General features: G+C 43.1%; 1 long non-coding RNA gene across 1 annotated transcript; it reads left to right on the forward strand.

Moving 5' to 3' along the window:
- LOC107156423 lies at positions 1 to 11,390 on the forward strand. The gene is made up of 3 exons (XR_001505360.2): positions 1 to 511; positions 5,365 to 7,294; positions 10,321 to 11,390. It is a non-coding gene; the product is annotated as an uncharacterized LOC107156423 (long non-coding RNA).
- The last annotated feature ends 3,271 nt before the right edge of the window (positions 11,391 to 14,661 follow it).

Raw genomic sequence — 14,661 nt, forward strand, 5'->3', positions numbered from 1 at the left:
GGCGTGGGTAGTGACCCATGGGAAGGGCTCGATGGAATGAGAGTCCCCCTGGTGGACGGGGCCAGCGAGAAGAGGGTCCTCTTTCTGGAAGGAGCCACCCCACAAGAGGGCTGAGGTCAGGTAGGGGCTGTTGGTCATATATGCCCTACCTAACATGGCGCCCAGGCAGCTTCTCTTCCTGTGTTTCCGTTTCTCGGCGCCAATTTTCAATCCCGCCGGCGGAAAACCCAGCCCAATAAGAACTAATTTCGTAGGCTTTGGAACTGACATCTGGAAGAACTTACCAATAAACAAGCGCCCGTTTACGTAAGTCCTGCCTCCTATCCTTAGAGCTATATAAGCACTTAGCCTTTTGAAATAAAGTGGAACTTCTCCGGTGACTTGTCTCCCGAAACCTGGGAGAAGGGTGAGCTCATTTTAACAGAGCCCCATTTCCGGCTCCACGGGACATCTTGATCTCGTCCACCTTTTCAGGCGCTGGCTCTTTACACCCACCACTGATCGGGCTTGGGTAAGTTCCCCTCCTGGCTTGTCACCCTCCATGGGCTACAGCAAGAACAGGGACCATGATCGTCTGGCACACTCCTGACGCCAGATAGAGGGGAGAGAACCCACCCCACTAAGGCCTTTACAGCCACAGTGGACTCTCTGACAACCCGTTTTCTTTTGGGGTATGAGGCTTCTGGGTTCAGGCGAGAGACCTCTCTGTTTCTTCCTTCTCCTCCTTCTGTAACCAGTAAATCCTAGTACTAGGTTCTTCGTGGCCTCCGGCTTTTGCCCCCCCCCCCAGTTGCAGTTTGGGTGACGACCCTCACTGCCTCTCATTTCCCGACTGTTCCTAGAGTCTCCACGATCCCCAAGGTCTTAGAAGGGGATGCCCTTTTAGCCCTTGCTGATCGTTTTTCTGGCCCGAAGTCTCTCTCTTTCCCTATCTCTGTCTCTGTCTCTTTCTTTCTCTCTGTCTCTCTCTCTCTCTTTCTGTGAACATGAGCGCCTCCTCGTCCATACCTGAAACCTCACCCCTCAAATGTCTAATAAAAAATCTAGCCACACTCTCTCTCACACCAGACATCAAGCCCAAACTCCTGATCAAATTCTGTACCCAAGATTGGCCTACATATCCTCTGGATAATGGCAATCATTGGCCTCTAGAAGGCTCATCAGATCCAAATCTTCTCTGGAACCGGTTTAACTACTGCCAGCATCTAAAAAAATGGAAGGCGATTCCCTAGGTTGAAGGTTTTAGCCTTCTGGCTTAGCACCCTGCTCTCTGCCTTTCCTGCTCTCCCTCTCAAGTTCTCCTTGCTCGCAAACCCCTCCCTTCCCCTACTTCCACTCCTGACCTAGTGGACTCTTCCTCATTTGACCCGGCAGACAAACCCCCACCTTATCCCTCAGCCCCACCTGTTCCTCCTCTCCCGCCATCCCCTCCTCCTCCTTCGTCTGATCCCATGGATCCTCAGCCTTCCGTTTCGTCCCCTTCCCCTTCCTCTTCTTCCTGTCCATCGCCGACTGACTCTTTCAGCCCTCCTGTTACCAGGTCCAAGGGACCCCTTCCCACCCCCATGACGATCGCATCCCTTCGTGAGGTTGCTGGCCCCGAGGGTGTTATCCGAGTACATGTGCCCTTCTCCATGTCAGACCTTATGCAGCTAGAAAGGAAGCTAGGCTCATTCACCACTGACCCAACCACTTACATTCAGGAATTTCAATGGGTTCTGCAAGCATATAGCCTCACTCATCACGACATTTACATGCTCCTGGCCTATATACTTCTCCCCGAGGAAAGGCAACGGGTCTGGGAATTAGCCCAGGCCAATGAAAATCATAAAACCAATCCCAACCACCCTTTGGGCCCACACGCTGTCCCGGAGCAGGATCCTCTATGGGATTACAACACCCCTGGAGGTTTGCATTCTCGTGACCTTTTTGCATCCTGCCTCTTGGCAGGCCTGAAGAAGGCCACCTGCAAGGCCGTTAATTTTCAAAAGGTGCAGAAGGTCATTCAGAAGAAGACAAACACCTTCAGAATTCCTGGATAGACTAACTAAGGCCCTCCAACAGTACACAAACCTTGACCTAGAAACCCCTGACGGTCGCCATGTCTTAATGACATATTTTCTGGCCCAAAGCTACCCTGACATTAAAGCCAAGCTTAAGAAGCTTGAACAGGGCCCTGCTACCCTTCAGACCAAAATCCTTGCGGTCGCTCTCAAGCTTTTCCATGGTAGGGAAGACAAAAGTGAATGCCGCAGGCAGAAGGCTGAAAACACCAAATTCCAAATGTTGGCCCAGGTCATTCAGGGAAGGCTATCACCACACCGTCCTAATAAGACGCCCCCTGGAGCTTGCTTCAAATGTGGTAAGGAGGGACATTGGGCCAAGGTTTGTCCTTCGCCGAGGACACCCTCCACCACCTGCCCAAAATGCCACCAAAGGGGACATTGGTAGTCAGACTGTCCAACAACCCGGAGGGGAGGCTGGTCAGTCGCCCTGTAACCCCAGCCTCTCCTAGGCTTGGCAGAGGAGGATTGACAGAGCCCTGGGCCTTCCCTCCCGACTATAACCATCAAGAAGCAAGAGCCCAGGGTCACCTTCCTGGTGGATGGACGCTCCATTACCTTCCTCTTGGATACTGGTGCCACTTTTTCGGTCTTGAGGGAGTATTGGGGCCCTACCACGCCTTCGAAAACTCCTATTGTCGGGGTAGGAGGTAAACAGATTTTCCCTTGAAAAACTCCCCCCTTATCATGCTATATGCAGGGATCCCTTTTGTCCTTAACACACTCCTTTCTCGTTATGACCCATTGCCCCATTCCCCTTCTGGGAAGGGACATACTCTCACTATTGAAGGTCACCATTCACATATCACCCCACACCTCCCCTGCCTCTCATTTCCTCATGATGATCCTAGGGACAGATACACCTCCATCATGCACTCTCCCACGACTGTCTAAACCAGTTAACCCCGAGGTTTGGGACACAGCTACGCCCTCTGTGGCTAAATGCAGTCCTTTTCATATTGTTTTATGGGACCCTTCAAGATACATTAATCTACCACAATATCCACTTACAACCACAGCCCTTCTCGGGTTAGAACCCATCATCCAGGACTTATTATGGAAGGGGTATCTCAGGCCTATGCACTCTCCTTTCAACACCCCCATTCTGGCAGTTAAGAAACCCAACGGGTCCTATGGATTGGTTCAAGACCTTTGCCTCGTCAACTCCTCCGTGGTCCCCATTCATCCGCTAGTTTCCAACCCCTACACCCTTCTCTCAGATCCCTGCTACTACTACCCACTTCTCAGTCCTAGATTTAAAGGATGCCTTGTTTTCTATTCCCTTGTCTTCAGAGTCTCAAAATATCTTTGCTTTTACATGGACTGATCCTCACACCCGCCATTCTCGTGAGCTTACCTGGACCGTCCTTCCGCAGGGATTCAGGGATAGTCCCCTTCTCTTTGGCCAGGTTCTTGCCCAGGACCTCACATCCTTCCACCCCACCTGTCCTGATTCTACCCTCCTTCAATATGTCGATGATCTTCTTCTATGTAGTTCCTCTTGGGAACAGTCTCAAACCCACACCACCCAGCTTCTCAATTTCCTGGCAGATAAGGGGTATAGGGTGTCTACCCACAAGGCCCAGGTTTCCCAGTCTACTGTCACCCTACCTTGGCTTTCGCCTTGCACTGGGAAAAAGGGAAATAACACTAGATAGGAGGTAACTCCTCTCTAATCTTCCGGTGCCTCATACAAAAGCCGAAATACTGTCATTCCTAGAACTAGCAGGATATTTTAGGGCCTGGATCCCAAATTATGCTCTTCTAGCCAAACCCTTGTATGACCTAGTAAAGGGACCCCCTGGTGAACCTCTCGCCTCCTCCCCCCGCTACCACTTCCTCAGACTTCAGCAACTCCTCTTAAAGGCACCTGCCCTTCACCTTCCCGATCTTTCAAGACCATTTCATATATATGTCCATGAAAAAGGGGGACAAGCACTTGGGGTCTTGGGTCAAACCTATGGGCCTACATTCGCACCTGTGGCATATCTGTCCAAGCAATTAGATCCTACCATCCGTGGTGGGCCCCTTGCTTAAGAACTCTGGCTGCTGGACAAATCTTACACAAAGAAGCCTCTAAGCTGACTTTTGGGGCCCCTTTAACTATCCATTCCCCACACCATTTGAAGGATCTTTTAGCTTATAAGGGCCTTCAAACCCTTCCGCCATCCAGAGTTCTGTCACTCCTCACTTCCTTTCTGGAAAACCCCAATATTACATTCCTCTCTTGCCCTACACTGAACCCTGCCTCCCTGCTCCCAACGACCTCCACACCTGACGCTCCAGTTCACAATTGCTTAGAAACCTTGGATGATTTCCTCCCCTGTCATTCCATTTCTGAGGGACCACTCACCAATCCCGACCTTATCTGGTTCACTGATGGCAGTTCCTTTAGGCAAAATGGCACTCATTACTCTGGATACGCCATTGTTTCGGCCACTGAGATTATAGAAGCCAAAGCTCTGCCTTCAGGAACCACCAACCAACAGGCCGAACTTGTAGCAGCCACTCGTGCCTGCCTTATAGCACAGGGCAAATCCCTCACCCTTTATACTGACTCAAAATATGTCTTCCATATTCTATTATCCCATTCTGCAATCTGGAAGGAGCAAGGTCTACTTACCACCAAAGGTAATATGATCACTAATTCGGCTCTCATAACTAATTTGATAGAGGCCTCCCACCTCTGCAACAACCAATGTCTCCGGCACCTGTTTCTTGGTTACTGTAGTTCCTCAGCTGTCTTTGAATTCCGACAATTGGTCCCACCTTCCCGCACCAGTAGGGCAGTCTTTCTGCCGGTTCTGGTAGGCCTCACATTAACAACCTCAGTGGCGAGTCTCAGACTCTCTGGTGGAGCTATAGGTCATGCTCTGTGGGCATCCAATGACCTTCAACAAAAACTGCAAGAAGCGCTCAATACCACTGCTGAGTCTCTGGGCTCCTTGCAGCAGCAGGTTACCTCATTAGCACAAGTGGCTTTACAGAACTGGTGGGCGATTGATCTCCTCACTGCACAAAAAGGGGGTACTTGCCTGTTCCTCAGAGAGGAATGTTGCTACTATATCAATGAGTCTGGGCTAATAGAAAAGAATATTGTTAAATTGCAGGAATTATCGACCTAATTGCTCAAAACCACCTCCCCTAATCCCATAGCAGGGTTCTTCCAATCTTCTCCACGTACTTGCTACCTTTCTTGGGGCCCCTTATTGGGATACTCCTTTTTTGCTCTCTCTTGCCCTGCATAACGAAGTTCCTTCAAACCCAATTACAGAAAATTTCTAATCAAACTTTCAACCAGCTTCTGCTTAGGAACTACCAGCCTCTGATGACCGATGAACCCCGAATATCTTCAAGAGAACAGCTCACTCAGTGCTGAAGCTTACTACCAGGCACAATGAAAAACGATGGACATCGGACAGCGGGAGACAAAAATCCAGGATGGCAGAGGATCTCTTAGCCTGTCAACCGGGATTTTTGAGCCTTCATGTCCTTTTAAGCCTCCTCATGGCCCTTGGCCTCTTCTCTGTCAGTCCCCCAGCATGGAACTCCCACCGAAAACCGACCTTTGTTTTAATTCTTATCTTCATCTTGTTCTTGTTTGCTCTGATCTTCTTCAGGTGCTGGTGACGCCCCTTATGACAGGGACACTAGGAAATATTGGAAGCGCTATTTTGACATGACATTGGCGCTCCCGATGCTTCCTGGAGCCCTTGTTACGAGACCTAATGGCTGGTGACCAACCCCAACAACCTCCTCCATCCAGGGATAACGCCCCACGCCACCCCTACTCAGCAGGAAGTAGCCAGAGTCGAATGACGTCCCTGTTCCAAAAACAACACAAAAGAGGGGGAAATGTTGGTCATATATGCTCTAACATGGCACCCAGGTAGCTTCTCTTCCTGTGTCTTCGTTTCTACCAGCGCCAATTTTCAATTCCGCTGGCAGAAAACCCAGCCCAATAAGAACTAATTTTGTAGGCTCCAGAACTGATATCTGGAAGAACTTACCAATAAACAAGCACCCTGTCGTTTACCTAAGTCCTGCCTCCTATCCTTAGATCTATATAAGCACATAGCCTTTTGAAATAAAGTGGAACTTCTCCCGTGATTTGTCTCGCATCGGTTCTTCTTTCAGGGGCAATGGCCGATCCCTTAGTGACCTAGGTAAGAGTGACATCCATAGAGGACCCGGGGCGTAGAGAACAGCCCCTACCAGGAGGCTGTTATAGGGGACCTGGGGCAGAGCTGCTTTCTAAGCCTCTGGGGGAAAAGACTAAGTATTGGGTGTCCTCAGAGCCCCAGGCTGGAGCCTCATGCCCAGTAAAATACTCCTGCAGGAATTGAAGCCAGACCAACATCCCTGCTCCAAGTCACATGCTTCCTTATTTGCAGGTCAGAGGAGAAAGTGTCAGGGCCAGGAGAGGTGTTTCTGTGGCCATCCTTGGATGGAGAACAGTTTTAGGGAGAATTGGAGAATAGAGGGCAAGTGGGGAAGCACCATAGTTCTGCCTTGGGACTACAGTTTTCCACGTGAATGTTTGTTCCCTTTGTAACCACTGGAAAGCTGGGTCCTGGTTCCCAGTGTCAATTGAATAATGAGGATATAGTTTTGAGAAAAAGGAAAAAAGATTTATTGCTTTGCTAGCAAAGGAGAAACACAGGGATCTCCTGTCCCTGAGGCTGTGCTTCTGCCTATCAGGGAGAACTGGGCTTTAAAAGAAGCTATTCAAAGACCACACAAAATAGGGCTGAGGATGTGGCTCAGTGTTCAAGTGCCCCTGAGTTCAATCCTTGTCCTCACCCCCTCCCCCCCCCAAAAAGGCTACATTCCAGGGGTGTCCTGACAGGGAATCCCAGGTGCAACCTGAAGGTGTGTTGAAATTCACTTCTTAGATCCTCTGGTAGATATCTCCTTCCTGTGGTGAGTGTGTTCCAGGACAATTAACTAGGGGAAGAAAAGATAACTGTCTCCCTCATGTTAGGGAGGGGAAGAGGGGAGAAGAGAGAAAAGCACATGTCCCTTTAAAAATAAGACTCAGAGCAAGGAGGGCTATGTACAAAAGATAAAGTGGACCACTGTTACACCTTCAGCTTTGTTTTCAGAAATGTTTAACATTGGCTTCACTAATGCTTTCAACAAATATTAATAAGTATCTTCCAGGTGCCAGGTACTGACCAGGAACAGAACAAGCAAAACATCCTGTCTTCATGCAGTGCAAATTCTAGCAGGTAATTTCTTAGTTTGTAATCAATGTCCTTTTCATTTTCCGATTCATACTTCCCAATTTCCATGTCACTGTAGACTTATAATGATCATTTTAAATCAATGCACTATTTCTTCCAAACAGTGTGCCATGCTTCCCCTAAATGTTCCCATTTGTTTACTTCCTGGGTCTCTCCCAGTGCTGGAGATTGAATCTGACATCTGGTGCATGCTAGGCAGATGCTCCATCCCAAGTCCAATTGCTTTTTAGTTTGTAGATTCTGTACAAAATCTTTGACAGAAATTTTTGTTCACTATTTGGATGTCAGATTCCTAAGCCATCCCACCATGTTTTCCAAATATAAAAAGGTGCATTAATAAGAAAATTTTCAAAAGATAGCATCTGCCCCTGTACATAGAATTGTTAAATTAGAAAGAGGAACAAAGATGCCACCTGTCTCAATCCAAAATGGTCCCAGGAAAGATGGTGATAGATTTAAGTGCATGTGTGTGCTTGCAGCATTCTTGATGCTAGGGATATGGAGGTGCTAGATGGCTGAAGTCTCTGCCAAAATGGCTGGTGCACTTGGGAGTGCTATGTAGAAAAGGATTAGTCCATTTTCTAAGTCCTCATTGAGAGATGATTTAAAAATGGTTTTCCTTAAGAATCAGAACACATGTCCAGCCCTCATTAATATTTATCCCATAGTAATGAGTTAACCCCAGCCTTATAAATCCTGAATTCAAGTGGTTTGTTTATATTTTGGAGCAAGATCAGTTAAAAGAAATATAAAAGTTTTCAAGAATCACTAGTTGATTACATCACGAATCCCAAGAGGCTGATCCTGAAAAATGATTAGGGAAATAAAATATTGAATTTACACTCTTGCTATATCCCCAGTCCTTTTTTATTTTTTATTTTGAGATAGGGTCTAAGTTGATTAGGGCCTCGTTAAGTTGCTGAGGCTGACCTTGTACTTGTGATCCTCTTGCCTCCCCAGCTGCTGGAATTATAGGTATGCACCATCAATTTTGGCTTACCTTTTTTTTTAAAAAAAAAAAATCACTTTAGGGCCTGAGAGTATAGCTCATTGATTAGCATGCACAGGGCCCTGTTTCAATCCCCAGTGCTGGAAAAGCCACCACCAAAACCAAACTTCATTAGTGAGGTATTATTGATGAACAATAAACTGCACACATTTAAAGTATACATTTTGGCAAGTTTGGCATAACCCAATCAGCATATCCATTATACTAGCCAGTATATTCTTGGTATGTATATAAAATACAAGGAAATGATTACGTGGCTTTTCAAATACACATATCCTAATCTCATTTAGTTGCTTTTTTGTTGCTTGCTCTATTGAGTGCAGTCAGTTGTTGAACAACTTTGGGAATTTAGTTCTAATAGAAATTGTCTTTAAATAAAGGTGCAAAAAAAAATAAAAAATAAAGGTGCAAGACAGTTCAATGAGGAAAGACTAGACTTCAACAAGTGGCTTTGGGGGCTGGGGTTGTGGCTCAGTGGTAGAGTGATCACCTAGCATGTGCGAGGCCCTTGGTTCGATCCTCAGCACCACATAAAAATAAATAAGTAAAATAAAGGTACTGTGTCCAACTACAACTAAAAAAGAAATATAAAAAAAAGTGTCATTGGACCACTGAATATTCATATGCAAAATAATGAAGTTGGACTCCTACTTACTGCCACATAAAAAATTTAACTCAAAACAGATTAAAGACCTAAATATCAGAGTTCAAATTATTAAACTCTTCAGTGAAGATCTGCACAAGATGCAGATCTTTGTGACCTTAGATTACAAAGATCTGTTTTTTAAGATAGGATGCCTAAAGCACAAGTAACTAAAGGAAAAAATTGTACTATTTTGTTAAAGTTAAATAAAATTTTTGTTCTTCATTGAAACTGTCAAGACAGTAAAAAGACAACCCAGAGAATGGGAAAAAATATTTATAAATCTGTCTCATAAATGTCTAATATCTTAAATCCCTAAGAATTCTTACAACTCACCAATGAAATGACTACCCAGTTTAAAAGAAGGGCAGAAGTTAATTCAATAAATGTTTCTCCAAAGAAAATATATAAATGGTCAATAGGACCTGAAAAGATGCTTGATCTCATTAGTCATTAGGGAAGTGAAAATCAAAATCACCCGCAAGCTATCATTTCATCCCCACTAACATGGCTCTAATAAATAAACAGGTGGACAATAAAAAAAGACGGCAAGAGTGTAGAGAAACTGGAACTCTTACATATCCCTGGAGAATACACAGTGGTGCAGCTGCTTTGGAAGTCAATTTGATAATTTTCAAAAATGTTAAACATTACCATAGCAGCCAACAATTCCACTTCTAAGTTTGTACCTCAGAGACTTAAAGATACGTTCATATAAAGACTTGAATGTTCACAGTTACATTCTTAATAACCCCAAAGGGGAAATGGCCTAAATGTCTGTTAATGAGTAAATGGCTAAGATGTGGCTTGTCCATGCATTGGAGCACTATTCAGCCACAAAAATGAATAAGTCCAGATCCATGCCACACCATGAATGGGCCTGAAAACATGCTGAAAGAAGCCAGATAAAAGATCACAAGATGTAAGATTCTATTCATAGGAAATATCCAGGACAGGCCAATCTATAGAAACTGAAAGTAGATTATTGGTGCCAGAGGCCAGGAGAAAGGAAGGATGGGAGATGACTGCTAATGAGTGGGAGGTTTCCTTTTGGAGTGATGAAAAATGTTCTGGAAATGAAACAGCAGTGATAGTTGCTGAACTGTGAAAAGACTAAAAGTCCCTGAGCTGTACATCTTAAAAGAGCAAATGTTTCAGCATGTGATTGACACCTCCCTAGTAACAGTAAACAGGGAGAAGAAAGTTGGTAATAAAACTTTGGTAACAAAACAATGAACATTATTCCTCCTGGCCATAGCTGATTAGACCAGGTGGCAACCAGTCTGTGGTTTAAACCCAGCCAGTCTGATTCTCTCTGGCTGTGGCATTGTGATTAAAGCAGCTCTTTGTTCTCTGCAGGTGACTGGAACAGTAACCATCCTGCTCATGAGGAAGCCAGAAGAGTCTACAGAAGAGAAAATGGAAGAAATGGACAAAGAGCTACAGAGGTGAGTGAGGTTAAGAAAAGGGCCTCTGGGGATTCTGCCGAGTTTACAGTTCCTGTTTCTGCACTCCTGGCTCACCTTTGCCCTGGAGATAACTCCTTAATAATAACATAGACTTACTTATTATTTACTTACACTGGTACCTTTTGAAACTTGGAATTAAAAAGACCACATCTGTGGTGCTCGGATCTAACAGATGAAAAATGTCACCAGAAGGTTATATATAATTATAATGCACCAATAAAAAATATGGGAAAAAAATGTCACCAGTAGTGTAGTCATTAAAACAAATGTTTATGTGAATGCAGGAAGTCAGAATGAAATGAGAGGCATTTCCAGAGGCCACTAAGAGCAGCAATAAATAAACAAATGGCCCATAAAAAGAATGAAGTCCCTATAAAAAGCAGAGCAGAGAACTGTAAAAAGCTTATCAGTCTAGGACCATTTAGACCATGAGAGGCCAGCAGAGACAGACCCAAGTGTTCATAAGGCTTCATTAGGTTGTAGAGCTTGGTAAGACTGATGTGTGTTACAATGGCTTTTAGCCATAAAAGCCCAGTGAGATCATGTTCTTTGTTCCTGAATGTCTTCACCAAAAATTGTTTACATGTTTAGGCATTTAAAAATTCATTTATATGGCATACAGATATTGTGAAATTTATCAGTTTATAACATAATGACAGATGCATGTGCAAATATATGTGTACTTGTACATCCAGAAATAGAACATCTCAATAAAGAATAAGGAGATAGTAAAAGTGAGAAATATTTAAAAATTTTAATGTATATATGAATTCAAATGCACTAATTAAAATGATAATAACAGAAGGTAGATTAGTAGAGAAGAATAGGGAGGGTGGAGGGGAGGGAAAGAGAAGGTGCTGGGGAAGGACACTGATCACACTACATGCATTTACAGATATAGCATCGTGCATTCTATTATGTATCATTACAATGCATCAATAAATTTATTTTCTGTTTTTCTCCATGAGTCCTTGACTGAATATTTTGTGAAACATAGAAACGAAACTCTGACTCTAAAAGGTCACATGCTGATCAGATAATCATCTTTGTGCTTCCTGTAGATCAGTGGATCTCAGTCTTGTCAAACCCAATATCTCTTTTTATTTGTTCTAATTAGTTATACATGACAATAAAATGCATTTTGACACATCATACAAAAATGGAGTATTCTACATCACACTGGTCATGTAACCATACATGCACATGGGGTGATAATGTCTGATTCATTCTACTATTTTTCCTATCCCCATACCCACTCCCCTCCCTTCATCCCCCTCTGTTTAATCGAAAGTTCCTATATTCTTCTGTAGCATATTCCGCCCCGCTTATTGTGAATTAGCATCCAGATATTGGAGAAAACATTTGGCCTTTGGTTTTGGGGATTGGCTTATTTCACTTAGCATGAAATTCTCCAGCTTCATCCATTTGCCAGCAAATGCCATAATTTCATTCTTCTTTAAGGTTGAGTAATATTCCATGGTGTACATATACCACATTTTCTTTATCCATTCATCTATTGGAGGACACCTAGGTTGGTTCCATAGTTTAGTTATTGTGAATTGAGCTGCTATAAACATTGATGTGGCTGTGTCCCTCTAGTATGCTGATTTAAGTCCTTTGGGTATAAACTGAGGAGTGGAATAGCTGGGTCAAATGGTGGTTCCATTCCAGATTTTCTGAGGAATCTCCATACCACTTTCCTTAATGGTTGCATCAGTTTTCAGTCCCACCAGCGATGTATGAGTATACCTTTTCCCCCACATCCTTGCCAACATTTACTGTTGCTTGTATTCCTTTTTTTTTTTTTTAAGAGAGAAAGAGTTTTAACATTTATTTTTTATTTTTTTTTAATTTTTAATATTTTATTTTATTTTTTTAGTTTTCAGCGGACACAACATCTTTGTTTGTATGTGGTGCTGAGGATCGAACCCGGGCCGCACGCATGCCAGGCGAGCACGCTACCTACCGCTTGAGCCACATCCCCAGCCCTGTTGCTTGTATTCTTGATAATTGCCATTCTGACTGGGATGAGATGAAATCTCAGTGTAGTTTTTATTTGCATTTCTCTAATTGCTACAGATGTTGAACATTTTTTTCATATATTTGTTGATTAATTGAATTCTTCTGCAAAGTCAGTTAGACCCAATCTCTCTCTTTCTCTCTCTCTCTCTCTCTTTTTTTTTTTTTTTCATACCAGGTATTGAACTCAGGGGCACTTAACCACTGACCACATCCTCAGCCCTTTTTTGTATATTATTTAGAGACAGGATCTCACTGAGTTGCTTAATGCCTCACTAATTGCTGAGGCTGGCTTTGAACTGGCGAACTTCTTGCTTCATCCTCCCTAGTTGCTGGGATTACAGGTGTGTGCCACCACACCCAGCAGACCCAATATCTCTTAAAAAGTAAAAATAAATTTTAAAAAATTTGTATGTGTGGGGCTGGGGATGTGGCTCAAGCAGTAACATGCTCGCCTGGCATGCGCGGGGCGCTGGGTTCGATCCTCAGCACCACATACAAATAAATAAAGATGTTGTGTCCACTGAAAACTAAATAATAAATATTTAAAAATTCTCTCTCTCTCTCTCTCTCTCTCTCTCTCTCAAAAATAAAAAATAAAAATTTGTATGTGTTACTGAGGATTGAATCCAGGGGCCCTTTACCACTGAGCTACATTTCCCAGCCTTTTTCATTTTTTATTTTGAGACAAGGTTTCACTAAGTTGCCCAAGGTGGCCTTGTTGAACTTGAGATCTTCCTTCCTCAGCTTCTAGGGTCCTGGAATTATAGGACCTGGAATTATGTGCACCACTGTTCCCTGCAAAGGTAAATATTTTCTAACATCCTTTTAGTTGTCCTCAAATAAATTAATATGAAATATAATGTCCCTGTACTTAAAATATATGTGTGTATATGTGTAGATACATGTTTGGTTAGCATTTTCATAATGAGTAATGATGTTGAGCTTCCTTTCATGTGCTTATTGGCTCTTTGTCTATCTTGTTCAGATTTTTTGCCCATTTTTTTTTCATCGGGTTGTCTTTTTATTTTAAGCTGTAAAAGTTCTTTATATACTCTACATACAAGTCCTTTATGAGATATAGGAGCTGCAAATGTTTCCTCCTACCGTGTGGGTGGGAGGGATTGTAGATTACTGAAATAGAAAAAATGGGAAGGATAATATTCTTGCAGATAAGCTGGACTTATTTTTATAACTGTGCCTTGAAATCCCAGCATATTCAACCTTCAGTCTCTAGGATGTAAGGAAACTTTGGAGACCACATCCTTTGATAGGCAAAGCAGAATAGAGAATGGATGGAGGAAGAGACTGAGTATGAGAGGCAATGGGGAGGTCATTAGCCCTATGGGGAGTGATTGGTGTTACTGAAAATGAGGAGTAACTGAAATTTAATAATTTTTGTGATTTGCACAACAGATTTCATCAAGCTACAAAAATGTTTTAAATGTAGGATTGCAATACTGTATAGTGAAATTACATGTGATTTTTACTCAGTTTGTTGAACATGTAGTTCCAAAGGCAAACTATTCAAAGTTATTTTTAATTTAAAAATATTTTATTTTGTTTAAAACTATTTAAAAGAGATGTTCAGAGAAGTCACATTGCCATTCCTGCCATTCTGTTGTCACCCTCCATCCAGTGGTTGCCATTTTTATTGTTTTTATCCTTTTGGGTTTTCTTTTTGCAAATACTTTGGTGTGTGTGTGTGTGTGTGTGTGTATGAGAGAGAGAGAGAGAGAGAGAAGTGAACAAGTGAGAGAGATCAATCCCTGTTGTTACAGAAAATGTAGCATATTGTAGTATTCTACTTTTCTCTTTAAGCTTATTAACATTTAAGAAACACCCTTTTAAAAAATTTAGGAACATCTCTATATTTCATAGGTCTCCCATCCATTTCAAAGTATTGGGGTCTAAATTAGTTAAAAATAATCCCAAGATGGGCATGGAGATGCACACCTGCAATCTCAGCTACCCAGGAGGCTGAGGCAGAAAGATTGCAAGTTCAAGGCCAGGCTCAACAATTTAGCAAGACCCCTCTTCAAAACAACAACAGCAGCAGCAAAAAAGGACTGGAAGTGTAGCTCAGGGGTAAAAATGCCCCTGATTTCAATGCTTAGTGCAAAAAATAAGAAAAAGAAAAAGAAAATCCTCAAAACTGTGTTACATATTTGCACTTAATAACTTCATGTGTAACATTTACAAATGTGTTTTT

This window comes from Marmota marmota, unplaced genomic scaffold (assembly GCF_001458135.2).
Source record: "Marmota marmota marmota unplaced genomic scaffold, marMar, whole genome shotgun sequence".
NCBI lineage: Eukaryota > Metazoa > Chordata > Mammalia > Rodentia > Sciuridae > Marmota > Marmota marmota.